Genomic DNA, 16704 nt, shown 5'->3' with positions numbered 1-16704 from the left:
TAATATTTATTCCAGGGTTGTTCCTCCTGTAATTTAAAAGAAAACAATTATAAAATATATAATAACCCTATTAAAGGTAATAAACAAATAGCATAATTATCACAACATTCTTAAAATAGCAATTCATTTTCATAAATGTTTTCTTATATGGGTGTGTGTTTCGCTCTAGGTTGCATTTCATCACTGATCCTGCAGCATTAAAAGCATGACAACAGTGAAACACCCTGTTCCAGATGAATGTGTGGCAGGGTCATCAAAAGCACAGTAGATTTTGGGTTTGTTGCCAGTATCTTTGCAATAAAATCCACACAGATTTATTTATTTATTATTTAAAGCTTTTATATCGGCATCTTGGAATGGCTTACAAATGTACAATTAAAATCAATAAAACAATAACAATTCCATAAAATTATATAAAAACAAAAAACAAAAAAGCAATGGTTAATGATAAAATATTAATTTTTAAAATAGCAATTAAATTAAAAGGTTTTAACCTGGCACCGAAAAGAATATAAACTCGGTGCCAGGCACATCTCTCCAGGGAGCGCATTCCATAATCTGGGCACCACCACAGAGAAGGCCCTGCTCTCTACTTATTAAACGTATAGTTTTCTGTAAAGATCTCTTTTTCAGTTTGGCAAGCTTAAGCAACAGGTCATCAACCCACCACTCAAAATTACCCATACATTTCATATCCAATATATAACATCAAGTTAAGAGAAACCAGGAACAGTAAATAAAGCCAGAGGATCAAGCCTCACTTCACCATAGCACCACCCTAGTTTTGGCGGGAAGAAGGACTGCAACTGGCTCAAGTTAATCAGGTTACCTGAAAGCCAACAGGGGCCTTGATAACCCACGGTAGACCAACTACCTTAGGCTCAGATCCATAGAACAAGCAACTGATCAGTGGGAATAGCTGTATAGACTCCTTATCTTGCCTTATTGCCTTCCAGGATCAGATCACTTGGCTGTTTTGGATTTTTACCTGCTTCTGGCCCTTTGGACTCATGCTTTCTGCCTTTGGATTTGAGCTGTACCTGACTTCAACCATGTGGTTTGCCTTGAATAATGCCTCAGCTCTGACACATAGCAATCCTGTAATTTCATCTTTCGTCTGTTTTTGTTTTAAATCAGCATTCATTTTTAATACTTTACTACAATAACAAAATTACTTGGTAAACAATACGCATGCACCCGAGCATTAAAATAAAACGCTAAAAAGGTAAGGATGATGCATCAGCTGTTGAAAACTAATGAAGATAAAGGAGCATGTTGTAGAAGATGTAGTGACAGTGCGACCCGGAAACATCAGGCAAGCAATGCTAAAAGCATCAATAACCGTGCTACCAACCTCCACAGAATCCTAGAATAGTAGAGGTGTTCTGCTGTTGATCATCAATAAGGCCATCAGACCCAAGGTCTGAGGCCATCAGGTCTGTGCCAGTGTATAACCTGTCACCATTAGTTATATTGGCTGACGCACCTGGAGACCCCAGATTCCCCACCACTGCTGTACAGGCTTGTGCTGTACTTATGTGTAAAGTTGGACAAACTGCCACCAACAAGGTCTTTGAAGAAAGGATAACATGGACAACCTGAATGGTTTGGTGATGGGGTCATCTGAATTCTTTGAAATAATGGAAGTAATAAATGGCATAAATACCAAGAAAAAAAATGCTAGTGTGAAAGTGATTAACAGTTTTGTGACCTCTTAATAGGTTTATTACAGTATAAGCCTTTATGAACTAAAACAGCTTCATCACATGCATGCAGTGATTTTCAGCTGGCATCTATCTTGCCATAGTATGGGTAGCCAAGAGGAAAGCTGCAGACAGTATTGTCACCTGTTTGCTTGAAAGTGCTAAGCCATGCTGTATGCACTTTGAATGCAAACTACCAGAGTCACTGGCAGCCATACTGCCAGTGCCCCAAAAGTCAGGCCCACCCACATTCCAGGTAAGGGTTTACGAATTGCAGCCTCCAAATCCATGACTCTGAGATTCATGAGAGCGTTGCGACTTGCAAGCTCCCATAAAACATGCTTGTTAAGGTTATTTGTAAGTCAATAATATTCACTCCACATCAAGGCTGCTTAAGTCGATCATAACTGCTTTAGATCATCCCCAATGAAAAATACATTCTAGTTTTTGGTGCCACTAACATAAGTAGTTGAACATAGCATCAAAGCAACAATGTATTGACAACATCACTATGTAAATGCAAGGTGGTGCCGAAAAAATACAGGAAACGCTCTAGTCACGGAGCCAAATTATTTCCTGGTACACTGGCACATACAGCTCTTATGATCACTCACTGTTCTTAGACCCCCTGTTAGACAGCCATATGCGTTGGCTACATTCCCTAGGAGTGAAATAACTGTACTAATGACAAACTGGCTTCCTTTTCTCCAAATGTCCTTCGGTTTATTCTTTTATGCCTCATTTATAACTTTGCTTCTGTGTAGATATTTATATCTAATGTAATAAAATATTAAAAAACATCTGTGTTTTCTTGCCAAAACATAGAAACACGCATATAAACATTTTTAAAGGAATTCAAGTGATGCTGAAAGAAAGAAATCTAATATTTGTCTTATATTTGTATGTATTCTTTTTCCAAAGTGTTGTAAGTGTTGCTTAATGGTATTACAATGGAGGATTATCTGTGAACAATATTTCTACCTAAATTTTAGTATCTACATATCTAAATCTCTAGAAAATTGTCCTCCTTATGGGAAAACAATTGAGGTAATAAGTTTACTGCAAAGCTTTAAATGTGAAAAATAAAATATATTCTAATCACCAGTTGGCAGGCTATGGGCTGAACCACTGCCCGAAGTAATGTGAATCTTGTTGTTAGTCACGAAGTCATGTCCGACCCATCGCGACCCCACGGACAATATTCCTCCAGGACTTCCTGTCCTCCACCATCCCCTGGAGTCCACTCAAGCTCACACCAACTGCTTCAGTGACTCCATCTAGCCACCTCATCCTCTGCCGTCCCCTTCTTCTTTTGCCATCTATTGTTCCCAGCATTAGGCTCTTCTACAGGGAGTCCTTCCTTCTCATTAGGTGGCCAAAGTATTTGAGTTTCATCTTCAGTATCTGGCCTTCTAAAGAGCAGTCAGGGTTGATCTCCTCTAGGACTGACCGGTTTGATCGCCTTGCTGTCCAAGGGACTCGCAGGAGTCTTCTCCAGCACCACAATACAAAGGCCTCAATTCTTTGGCTCTCAGCCTTCCTTATGGTCCAACTTTCACAGCCATATATTGCAACTGGAAAAACCATAGCCTTGACTCTACCACATGTTATATCAGAGTTGAATGATTCACCTACTGCTTCATTCATAAAGAATTCCCACCAGTTGCAGATGGGAGGAAGGTTGTTTGCGTATAACACTAGTAGTGTGTGTATATATCTACACACACACACAGAGAAAGAGTTAATATTACGTTCCCTGCAGTGTTTACCCTGGTTCCCATATGTACTGTCTTAACATAACAACCTTTTGCTGTACTGTATGCTGCACTTGTGCATTACTGTTTCACAAGTGACATTTACCAGTTTGAATGTAAGACAGAAGAAGCAAACCATGGCTTTGTGTTTACAGTATTGCTCTTGTGCACTAGCTGGTTCATAGTTCACACTTAAATGTTCCTTCTCCCTTTTAACAACTCTGTTTTTCCCTCATGAGAAAGTTTCAAACCTGCACAGGCCTAGTGGTAAGGCACTGACCATTTTATCACTGTGAAAGTTGGCTTATGTTGCAAAATGCATCTCTGGTCCCTGGATCAGTTTGGCTTTTATGAAAATAGATGTTGGCCACTCTTTCTCAGAGCATTTCAGCAAGGGTATACCGAAAACATCTCTCCAGATGGGTTAGCCTTCAGCTGCCAGTGTTCCTGATCTTTGGCCATGCTGGCAGGGGCTACTGGAAGTTGACAAACATCTTTCCTGTTTCCACCCAGTCCCCTGAACTATGTTAAGAAGTTGGCTTTCACACATTGTGTTTGCCCAACTGCAACATATCAGTGTGTTTCAAATTGCAATGTGTATTTTGAAGGGAGTTGAGCGATGTAGTGTGCACCATTATGGCAGTGGTGGTTGGCATCAACATTACAAACAGAGTTTTCAAAAGATTAATGTTGCCTGCAAAGTAAAAAACAAAACCCTTTGTAGACTGCCTAGAAAGGCTGGCTATTTGGCAGTATGAAATAGGATAAACAGAAATGATTCTCATATGTGTGTATGTCAAGATGATCATACATCATAATAACTCACTAAATACATGAGTTGCTCACTTCTACTGAACTATATTCAGTGTTGTTTCATCTCAGAAGTCTTTTGCACATCTGGAAAAGAGAGATGCTCCTCCAAGCAGGATGTACAAGCAACATTCCAATGTCACCCCTTAATATGGTGGAGGAAGACAGAAGAGGGTGGAAACCACGCATGCATGGAAACCATGTGGATGGCTGGATACTGGCCCCAACGTAAGATCCACACCACTTGGTTACCACATGCATGGTGTATTTCATGCATGGTTAACCCAAGATCTTTTGCTCTACCCAGGGTTCGCCTAGCAGACAGTGGCTGAATTCACACAAAAAACTATGTGATAGTGTGCAGTTACTGTGTGGCATGGTATCTCAGCCTGTGTCCTGGGTTCACACATTCATGCGGTTTCTATGCACACATGGTTTCCACGCTTTTCCATCTCCCCTCAAAATGTTGGCCCATATCCCTTTCGCCCCTGCAGCTGAAGATCATTGCCAGGGTACACCATTCCTGCCTAACTTGCCTGCCTTTCATTGATCAATACACTCCCCTGGGTGTGGCCTCAGATGGGTGCATTTTTTGGTTTGTATTTATTTCTGTTGCTCAGCGAAGCAACTGTCCACGCACTAGAGTTGCACTGTAGAGTGCTCTAGAGGAGCAGTACATTCCCTGCTCTGTGCCAATGTGCACCCGCCCCCCCGCACACATACACACCCCTGCAGGACTCATCGAGGCTGCCTCCCCCTGGCACTTTGGCACACAGAGGGCTTCTGCGCAGGCAGGCCCTACTCCACCATCCACACATTTGGGACCCAAACACAGGAATTCTGTGGTAGTAGTGAGAAAACAATATATAAATGGTGGGAGAGCACCTAGGATTCTGACTGACAGTGCTCTATCCCGTCTATTCACATATATTTGCTAAAATCTGAATTTTGTAAAATGCTTTTTTAATATTTAAAGAGCAGCAAAATGTTGTAAACAAATATTAAATACAATAGCCCTAATTTCCAGATTTAAACAATAACATCAGAGAGCAGTGATTCTAAACCTATACTTAAAAATCACAATACTGCGATTAATGTAAATAACCATTAAGACTACTTGGCCTATATTCAAGTCAATTGTTAGTTGCACTTTATATTTAAATCTTCTACTGCCTCATTCTGTTGTTGTTGTTGCTGTTGTTGTTAAATCAAAATCTTGTAGTTTGCCCTACTTTCCCAACTGTAAGCACACATTTACCGTTTATAATGTGGGTTCTGTTCAAAGATCATGTAAATATATCACCAATTATTTAAGTCACAGTAATTAGCATAACATTTCCACATAAAAGATGCTTTATCAGATAAACAGTATGGATTGTAATCGTATACACATACCTGGTAGTAAATCTATTGAATTCAATGATATTTACTTCAAAGTATACTTCAAAGTATACAACATCTCAAAGATGTTGTAACTATAGCAAATGTTAGATGGGCAAGCAAAGGGAACTAATATTCAGTTATACAATGGTCTCTCTTTCTCCCTTTTCTCCCTTTAATTGATTCCAGTATGTAACAGCATGCCATATACAGCAGTTGTCTATGACAGTCCTTAGCCATTGGCTAAATTCACACATAGAATCATAGAAGAGTTGGAAGGAGATAGGAGACCATCAAGTTCAACTCCCTGCAGGTGCAAGACTCCAATGTACACCATCCAATTCGGATGACTGCCCAGAAGCTTTCTGAATGTTTCCAGCAAGGGAGAACCCACAACTTCAACAGGTTGTTGTTGTTGTTGTTAGTCGTGAAGTCGTGTCCGACCCATCATGACCCCACGGACCACATTCCTCCAGGACTTCCTGTCCTCCACCATCCCCTGGAGTCCACCTAAGCTCACACCAACTGCTTCAGTGACTCCATCTAGCCACCTCATTCTCTGCCGTCCCCTTCTTCTTTTGCCATCTATTGTTCCCAGCATTAGGCTCTTCTCCAGGGAGTCCTTCCTTCTCATTAGGTGGCCAAAATATTTGAGTTTCATCTTCAGGATCTGGCCTTCTAAAGAGCAGTCAGGGTTGATCTCCTCTAGGACTGACCGGTTTGATCGCCTTGCGGTCCAAGGGACTCACAGGAGTCTCCTCCAGCACCACAATTCAAAGGCCTCAATCCTTTGGCGCTCAGCCTTCCTTATGGTCCAGCTTTCACAGCCATACATTGCAACTTAAACAGGCAATAGGTTCCATTGTTGTACTGCTCTGGTGAGTGAGGAAATGCATCCTAGTCTAAATCTGGTTTCTTTTAACTTAAGTCTGTTATTGTTAAAAACAAGAACCAAATGCTTCCCAGCACTCTTCAGCATTTCCCAGCTGGCTGGCATGCCCATGGAGAAGGCTATGTCATGATATCTTTCTATAGGCATTCTAGGAAGCAAGATAACAATAGGAAATGCCTGAGACTTGGGTCAAATCAGTCAAATTGGGTCCTTTTAATGCCTTTCAATGTGACTTTGGCCAAAAAGACATTGCACTAAATATGGGACCAACAGCTATATTTTCTTTTCAGTTTCACTCTAGAATAGGTGCAGGACCCCCAGTACAAGTTTTTAAGGCCTCCTACACTAGGGACCTAAGCTGTTTAGGGTGCATATGTACTTACTCTAGAGTGGACATGAGGAAAAAGACATAGGAGCAACACACACACTTAATGTAATGTCTGTTTTGATCTTCAGAATGCTTGTAAGCTGCTTTCTTTAGTCACCTTGTGCTTCCTGGATGGCTATGACAGAACATCCTGATGGCAGGACATTCTCCTGTTGGCATCCCAGGAAGCCAAGGGAAGCTGCACAATGTATTATTATCATAATTATTCAGGAAATAATACCTTAGGCCTTTAACCATCTCATAAATTTAATGATTCAGGTAAGAACAGGACCCAAACCCCAACATTTCTCCTTCTTTTCAGGTTATTTGTTTTTGTCCTTCTTCCCTCCCTGACTTTTACAAATGGTCAAAATCCTATTGGGCAGCATTATTGGAAATGCCTCAGTTTTTGCCTTTGAAGCCCTTTAGTGTATCATATTGAGATGTTCAGGAGAAGACTCCAATGAAGCCCAGGCTGCTCTTCCATGGACAGAAAGGAAAGTCTGTATTTACTTGGCCAGAAGCCATGGCTTTGGCTACTCCTCACTGTCAGTGGAGTAGCTCCATTGCAGTCTCGATCTCTCCAAGTTTGCAAAGTCTGAAGTTACAGAAACAGGCAAAGGCCTATTAGTAGTCTAGTGAATTTCTTCAGAGAGCATGGAGTTAGCCACACTGCATATGACTGTTGCCTTCATAAGCTTTCACTTGTACCTAAGCTTGCAGGTAAGACAACATCCTTCTGTGTTTCCAGTAGAAGACATTTCCAGCAAGCAAGGTCAGTCAGAGCTCTCTGGGTTCCTGTTGCAGGTGCCCTTGATGTAAGAGGGCCCTTACTTAGCCAGCTGTGCCCAATAAACTTATTTTAACTGGACTCCAGCTATCTTGCTTCTGACCTCTAATGCCACCTGGGCCTCATATGACAATGAATAGCAATCAAAGCAACTAACAACAACAATAAGAACCACATGGTTTGGATCCAAATGTCAATCTTGCTGCTGGAAGGGGAGGTGACTTTTGCTGATTCCTACTTTCCCCTGTACTTTCCACTGCAGCTGGCGCAGTGGTTTAAACCGCTGTGCTGCTGGGCTGGTTGATCGAAAGGTCGCCAGTTCGAATCTACACAACAGGGTGAGTTCCCATTGCTCTGTCCCAGTTCCTGCCAACCTTGCAGTTCAAAAGCATCCAAATGCAAGTAGATAAAAAGGTACCACTTTGGTGGGCAGGTAACAGCGTTCCGTGCACTTCGGTGTTTAGTCATGCCGGCCACATGACCACGGAGACTGTCTGCGGACAAGCATTGGCTCCCTCGGCTAGGAAACAGAGATGAGCACCACCCCCTAGAATCAGGCATGACTGGACTTAATGTCAAGGGGAAACCTTTACCTTTTTTACTTTCCCCGGTTGCTTCCCTGACCTGCAAAAACTGCACTGGGACATCTGCATTCCACTGGTAGAAAGGCAGAAGTGAAGTGTTTGGTGAATCTGTTGACTGGATCAAAAGCTTTCTATTTGTGGAAGACAAAGTCTGGATCCACCCCAGGAGCCATACATAATACATAAGCATAGATGAGTAGATAAATAAAACACTACTTAGAACAATGCAAATAATAAGCACAAGACAGGGGCAAGTTAAAACATCTTAGGAACCTAAGAAGAACTGAACTAGATCAGACTAAAATCCTATCTAGTCCAACTTTCTGTCCATATATTGGCCACCAGATGCCTCTTAGAAACTCAAAAGCAGGACATGTGCAACATACAACTTCCTGTTCATGTTCCCCAGCGACTGGTATAGACAGGCATACTGTTTCTGAGTATGGCAATACACAGTCATCATGATTAGTAGCCAGTGATAGTCTAATTCCTTTTTCAAGCCATCCAAGTTTATTCTCATCACTATGTCTTGTGGTGGCAAATCCCATAGTTTACTGTAATGCTGTGCAAAGAAATATTTTTCTCTATTCTCCCACCAGTCAGCTCTATGGGAGGATCCTGGATTTTAGCACTAGGAGGGAAAGAAACGTTTTTCTTCCTATCCACTTTTTCCACAAAAAAATAATTTTGTACACCTCCATCATGAATCCCATTAGTCTTTGTTTTCTGAGCTAAACAGTCCTAGCTGTTGTAAACTTTCCCCATAGGAGAGCTGCTCCAGCACCTTGATCATTACCGTTGCCCTTTTTTGTACTTTTCCTATCTCTGCAGGATTCTTTTTGGGGCATTGCCCAGAACTGTACACATTGTTTCACATGTGGATAAACCATAGATTTGAATAAGGGCAATATGATCTTGGCAGTTTCATTTTCTATCCCCTTTCTAACTATGAGTAACATGGAATTTGCCTTTTTCATAGGGATGTTGTAGAAATCTGCAGCAGATTCAAATAATTGCAGATTTCTCCAAGTCAGCCATGTGGATTCCACAGTGGACTGGCTTTCCTAGATTGTGGGGAGTCTGTGGGGCTTGTGGACAAACCTTTGTTTCTTTTGTGCATATTCCTGAAAATTTAATTGCAGAAAAATATGTAAAATAAAAAACAATATACATGAGCAAATCACATCACAGAGTAACCCTAAGAATAGAATACACATTATGGGGGAACTTCATATTGTGCTTTTTTCAGAATCACAAATTTGTACATATATGCACAAATGTGTTTGTGCAAATCAGTAAAACACAAGTAGAGCAGTTTCCTCTCTGTTTGACAATCTCTACTTTCACAATGGGTTGACATTTTCATAAAGGTATAAGCCAGAACTCTAAGATCTCTTTTTTGGTCAGTCACTGCTAGGTTGATTCCCATCAGGTTAATGTAGCAGGCCAAGGCTTGCCTAAATAAAAAACCTTTTGCTTGATAGGAATACTTCATTTGAGAGAATGTCAACAAACAAGATGGAAGAAGAATTCTAAAAGTTTCACATTAAAGAAATAGTAACCCCTCCCCCACCACCACCACTATTTTTAGACTGTCTAGGAAATGCTAGAAATTATATGACTTCTTTCTGCCTAAGCATGTATAGGATTGCATCCTAAATTAACCCAAAAATGCAGAGAAATAGTTTTGGATAGATGTTTCAGAGAAGTTACAACTTTTAGAAGGCTAATCAGCAAACAGGATAGAAACTCTCAGTGCATGTGTGTGTGTGCTTGCTTCCTTGCTTGCTTACTTGGGCAGGTTGAAGTTTTAATTGCCTTATTTGTTTCTTAGTGGCAGCAACATTAGTACTTGGGTTATCGCTTGCTGTCTACTCCATCACTGTAAGCACACGGGGTGCGGGGAGCTAACTCAAGTGCAGATACAATTCTGAACAGTTCGCTGGAAGTGAATCTTAATTTCTTCAGTATGCAATGGTGTCACTTGAACTGAGCCAATAACGCATAGTTGCTACTGCATTATGCCTCTAAATACAGAAGGCTGTGGTATAAGGGAGAGGAGGGAACCCATGAGATTCCATGCCCACTTGGAGACTCAGTGCAAAATGGTATTAACCAAGGAAAATGGTAACCTTGGATTACAAACTATGAATTCTTTACAAATTCATATATTGTTAGGTATGGCAGATGGGGTGTGTAAATGAGTCAGTCCTAGCAGAAACGCCAATGCTTTAGAAATCCTTGCATTATTTTATTTTTGAATGTAGTGTTAATCTGCTTTATGACCAGCTTCATGAGCTTTCTCCACTCCTTGAATTTTTTGCATTCAAGTTCATCATTGCACAAACTAGTGGGCCACTTTGTATCCCAAGACAGCCTACTGAAGGTTACTTCATTTTCAAGGAGCAGCAGAGTGCATCCACGGACATTTACTGGGTCTCCATGGCAAAAGAACTCATCAGGGATGACAAACTATGGTGGGGTGCTGTGCCATGCAAACCTGAAGCAATACCTGCAGGGTGGCTTTTTTCCAGGTCACAAGTCACAATGACAAGCCATGGGTGGTTGTTGGGATTATTGTACCCAATCTGAGATGGATTGTAGTGTTGTCTGAACCTGAACAATCGGCCTCATTATGGGGACTGGGAATTGGTTAACAAGACACTTGGCCAGAGCAGCATAAACCCCTTGGCCCTCTTGCCAAGTTTGTCTGGACCCACCAATGACTCTAGGTGTTTGGGGACATGGAAAAGTCTGAGTCACACCCCCTTTTCAAAGCAACTATTGGTTTTGGTCAGGTGTAAACAATTCTATAAATTAAGAACAGCCTTATGTAGTCTTTCTATGTTTTCCTGTTATTCTCTCTCACCCATTTCTTATACAGGTTATTTCCTTCTATCCATCTGTTATTTTCTTTTCTAACAATATGATCCAATGTGCACTACTTTTGCTGCTGTACAAGTCAGTTGCTCAAAGATTAAAATCCAGACTCAGCCTTCTCAGACTTTCTGGAAGAAGAAAGCTTCTGAATTTCAGTTTCTTTTTTTCCTAAGTAGTTTTTCTGTTTCCATGCATCTTCCCTGCTTGGCAGTTCTGGGAGCGTGCGAGCTGAGTGTCCTCACTGCGCACAGTTCCATGACCCATAGATAATGAGGAGTTGTGTCTGCTTGGTTCACTCTTCACAACCATCTTGTCAACCAATACTTCCAACTGCAGCAATCTCTACAGGGTCCCTCAATATGTAAGATAAAACTATTTGGTTACAGGTTCACTCAGACTTAAAAGAAAGCTTGCTGCCTTTGATCTTGTATGAAGAAACCATTCAGTTCTACTTACACCCTTCGGCTTGACACTTTGAGTGGTAAAAGAAGACTGTTCTTCCTTCAGACTCCTGCCAATTTTAAGCCTTGCCCACACATCTGAATAAAAAAATGGGGAGAAAACATACATGGCTTTAAGTTTCACCTTCTGGGTCCCATAGGATGTATCTTCTAGCCTTCTCCTGATCAGTGCACTTCCTCTTCTCTGCGTGTTCCTGTCTCATCATTTAAATCAATTAACTCTTTGCACCAGTTAATAAGATGGGTTATTTTCTCCCAATCCATCTATTTCTTTTTCTTCCAGCAATCTACTCTTATTCCCAGGAGTATCAAAATGTTCAGTGGGGTTTATTCCTAAAGGTGCCCAGAACAGCACCAGGAACAATATTCCTCCCCCACCCACCACAATATGGAGCTTCATTCAACAACCTGAGAATTGTATCAACATGGCAGAGAAGGGGGGGGGGGCTTTTTCTTAATTGCCTCCATACAAGTTAGCTCAGTAATGAAATTAACAAAATGAAATGGCAAGCAGCTCATGTTCTAGTTGTTTTCACTCCAAATAACTTCATATAGAAGCTGGAGGGTGGGCTCGTGCAGCCATCATATCTACAAACCTGCAGCACTGTCTGGATCTGGTCTTTGAAAGCTATTCCTGCCATCTGGGAAGAGTTACAGAGGAGCTAGATATTATGTCAGCCTTCTAAAATGCTGGCATGTGCGTAGCCCTTGCAGGAGAGCAGCAGTGGTTAGGCACCTTCTTCCTGGCCACAGATTCCCTACTGCAAGTGCTGGCATCCACAGAATAGCATACGGGGGGTTAGAACCCCCTATTCCATTCGTAATCTCATTCAACTAAGTGTGGGGCCCAAAGCGGCTTTCTTGGTGACTGTGTTTCCCTGAGGCCCGCCAACTGATAGATCATGACAAGTTCTGCTGCAGGCCCGAAGAGAGGCAGATGGAATTCCAAAGGATTCCCCAAGTTCAATTTGAGGAACTGAACCCTTGGAGTTCAAACCACATCTAAGAGAGAAGCCTCCCTCCAGGCTCTGTTTTTCAGACAACTGGCCACTTATTTTGTGCCAAACACCTGGAACTGAACCATAGCCAAAAGGCAACTTTTAAAAAATCAATACTTCCCAAATGCTATATTAAATGCAGAAGGATTTGAATCGCTTCCTTGTTGCCTTTAGCTGAATAACTCTTGAATTAGCAGGTAAGGCCAATGAACTTAACATTCCATTTTTTTCTCTCCATTGGAGGATTCTCTCAAGGCTAGCTTTACTCCACAAAACTTTGCATCTACTCAATTTCTTGCCTAATCTTCTATCTTTCTTTATAAGTGCTAGCCATAATGTGTCCCAGGATCACTGCTAGTGTTTGTGAAAGAACTATCACTCTGCTGGAGGAAAATCATACTGTTTCAGTAATGAAATGCATTTATTTGATTAGAGCATTTTGCACCAAGCTGGTCCATTCCAGATGTATTGTACTATAATACCCACCATTCCAACCCAACATGGCTTGTTCAGTGCCATGCTGGCTGGGACTGATGGTAATCGTAATCCAATACATTTGGAACACGAGTGTCTTTCTCTCAAATGATTGTAGATACTATATCCTGATGTTATCTTCTGGCACCATGTTAATGCTGATTCAACCCATCCCACCTTCTAACTATAATCTGCTTTCTATTCTGCCATTTGTTTGTAGTCTGTTGGAACATGCTGCTTATGCCTATTGTTTTAGCCCCTCTCTCTGCTCCTTCCTTTCTCAGCTTTTTCAATGTGATTTCTACCCTCCAAACTCCATTAGAGTTGCCCTCACTAAAATTATGGATGCTTTCCTTACTGCCAAATCCAAAGGTCTCTTGTCTGGTCTCTTTCTCTCTTTTGCTCTCAATATGCAATTTGTTATGAAGATGTGTACAATAAAACTATGAAAATATGGCACCTTCTCTCTAGTCAACCTGTCTTGACTACTGCTACCCTATTTCCTCCCCATCTTTCCCCTGCCACACCTCAGTTTTCCCTGCTTCACCCCCAACATTACAACAAGCACACCAGAATCACTTATTGTTCATTCTAAGTTGAATCTCTCCTTCAATCCCCTCAATGGCTGCCTGTCTATTTGCATATCTAGCACAAATCCCAAGTCCTTAATGATATCATGTCCCCCATCTCTCAGCCTATATCTTTGCTTCTCCAGCCCCACCATCATCAGCTGTCTCCTGCTTCCTTAAATGGCTTCCCCCTCCCTCCCTCCTTCGCAGTTCTGTAGACCTGGTGCTACAAAGAACACCTATGCGATGCTACACCTCTCTCTTCCTACAAAATACACCTGCTCTCATTTCCTTCATCCTCTCTACATGTGTGTGAATTGAATATATCTTTTCTCCACAACTTTTCTTGTCTACTGTGTTGTCAAATTTTAGATTGTAAGGTCATTAGAACAAGGACCTGTTTTTGTTTGCTGCTCATTTTCACACACATTAAGGGGTCTATGTAAAATCACAGAAAAGGAAGACTGCACTAAAAATACATTTTACAAAATGGCTAGTTATTTCATGTCAGTTATGTGAAATTGCCTGTCTTCTCTGCCTGTTTCCTCAAGCAACCTCTTCTTCCTTTCCTTGGGTTACTATCTGTTCTTTCAAAAAGAGGACTTGAAGCACTAACAGTGAAAAGCACTTTTCCTGCTGAATAGTTTTTTCCCCGGTTTAAAAAATATACAAAAAAAGTGCCAGGAGGGAAGGGACAGGAGACATATAAATGGAAGATGATGTCTATAAAGTGTATCATGAAGAGAGGGCCACACAGGATACAAAGTGAACAATTTTAATAGATAAAGCTGAGAGCAAGGCACACCGCTACAAACAAGCTCAGAACGTGAAGAAGACATTTCCTGGTATGGCAAGCCAGGAGGGCCTGACAAGACTCATGGTTTTCATTTTGCAAGGAATGACTCAGACTCGTGGGAAAGGTCTACACCTCTAAGCTTCTGCATCTTTACTGGTTCAGTACCCCAGTTCCTGCAGTGACTAACAACAGCATGACCCCAGGTAGAGGCAAATTAACTACAAGCTTTTAGAACATATGCAGAGTGTTTTATAGATTCTGAGTCACATGGGTCCAGAAGCTGGGCAATTGATGATGAAATAAGGTGAACACAGTCAAAAGAAGATGAGAGATCTACAGAGGAGGCTCTCCCACCATTGATTATGGGAGAAAACATAAAAATCACTGAGGAACAGGGATTTTTGTGGGTATTGGCATGCAAATGAGGGTGATTGCAATGCTGTTAACCTGGCAGCCTTATCAGCTATTACTGATCAGCGGACAGAACTGCCCTGGCAGCTTCTCAGAGCAAACTATGTGTTCCTGCTTCTTAAAGTAACAGCAAATTGTAAACCATAACCTGGCTTGGAATTCTGGTGCTTTCTGAGAAAGGGGTGCAGGTATTTTTATAACACAAAGGCACACATAAGCAACCTTTCTGCCAGGATTTATCTGAATTTTCTCAACAGGACAAAACATGGCAGCCTAGACCCCACATAACATTCCATAAATGAGGCAGTGGGAGTGCACAATAAAAGCATTGTCTAGAACAGGGGTCTTCAAACTTTTTCAGCAGGGGGCCAGTTGAAAGGTGGCAGCGGGGGACAGGCCAGTGAGGTGGCGGCGAGCACACGCATGGCGAGGCAGTGACGGATGGGCAGCGAGGCAGTGAGCCTTGCTCACTCGGATGTCATTTTCTCTGAGCGAGTCCACGTGCGCAAGCGCGCGGCGAGGCAGGCAGCAGCAGCAGTGGCCACAGGCACAGGGAGTCCAAAATCTCTGAGGCGGGCCAGATAAATGGGCATGGCAGGCCGCATCCAGCCCGCAGGCCGTATTCGAGGACCCATGGTCTAGAAGAACTTTGTTTCTTGGGCCAGTTCTTAGTCTGAATCTTTGCTTCAGACATCTTGCCTTTGTGTTCCTTGCCCCTTGGCTTCCCTGCTATTTGGAAGCTCTTCACATCATACTTGCTCCAGAACTTTTTGATTCTGATCAAATGGAAAACTGCAGGGTGAATTGCAAACATTTACAATTTTTTTTACAATACTTTGGGAATCTTTGTAAACATTGTGTGCCATCATTTAGAGGAATGTATTGTCACCAGCACAGTACAATATAGATATTGTGATAATGAGAAAAAAGGTTAAGAACACAATTGGGCTATATTGCATTCAAACTAAAATAGGGCATATTATACAACAGGCAGGTATGCACAGAATCCTGAGCAGTGCATAAAGTAACTAAATTGGCAGTTATTACTCAACATGGAAAGAGAAGCCCCATCTCCAAGCATTGCGGGGAGGATTAAGCAAAAGGTGTCTTCACAAAAGAGTTTATGGTGAAATACTTAGAATTAAGCCCCACTGTGCTGAATGGGAAGTACAGGATTACAGCCTTAAAACTGTATAAACTAGTTTGCAAATGTGATGATAAAACATGCACTGGTCATAATATTAATTTAAATTACATAAAGATATCCTCTACTTTCCACTGTAGATTAACAAACAACTATCACATAACCACATATACCAAGCCTGAAAAAGTTTATTGATCATTTGGTGACTGCTGCATTACTCATAAGTTATACAGACCAGAAGGTTGCCACTGCTTCTGCATTATGTTGAACTGTGTAATTATTCTATTACATATTTTTTGTTGTTGTTGTTAGTCGCGAAGTCATGTCCAACCCATCACAACCCCATGGACAACATTCCTCCAGGCCTTCCTGTCCTCCATCATTCCCCGGAGTCCACTTAAGCTCACACCAACTGCTTCAGTGACTCCATCCAGCCACCTCATCCTCTGCCGTCCCCTTCTTCTTTTGCCATCTATTGTTCCCAGCATTAGGCTCTTCTCCAGGGAGTCCTTCCTTCTCATTGGGTGGCCAAAGTATTTGAGTTTCATCTTCAGGATCTGGCCTTCTAAAGAGCAGTCAGGGTTGATATCCTCTAGGACTGACCGGTTTGATTGCCTTGCGGCCCAAGGGACTCACAGGAGTCTCCTCCAGCACCACAATTCAAAGGCCTCAATCCTTTGGCGCTCAGCCT

This window comes from Varanus komodoensis, unplaced genomic scaffold, assembly GCF_004798865.1.
Source record: "Varanus komodoensis strain SLA01 unplaced genomic scaffold, ASM479886v1 scaffold12, whole genome shotgun sequence".
NCBI lineage: Eukaryota > Metazoa > Chordata > Lepidosauria > Squamata > Varanidae > Varanus > Varanus komodoensis.
Note: the sequence above shows the minus strand (reverse complement) of the source record.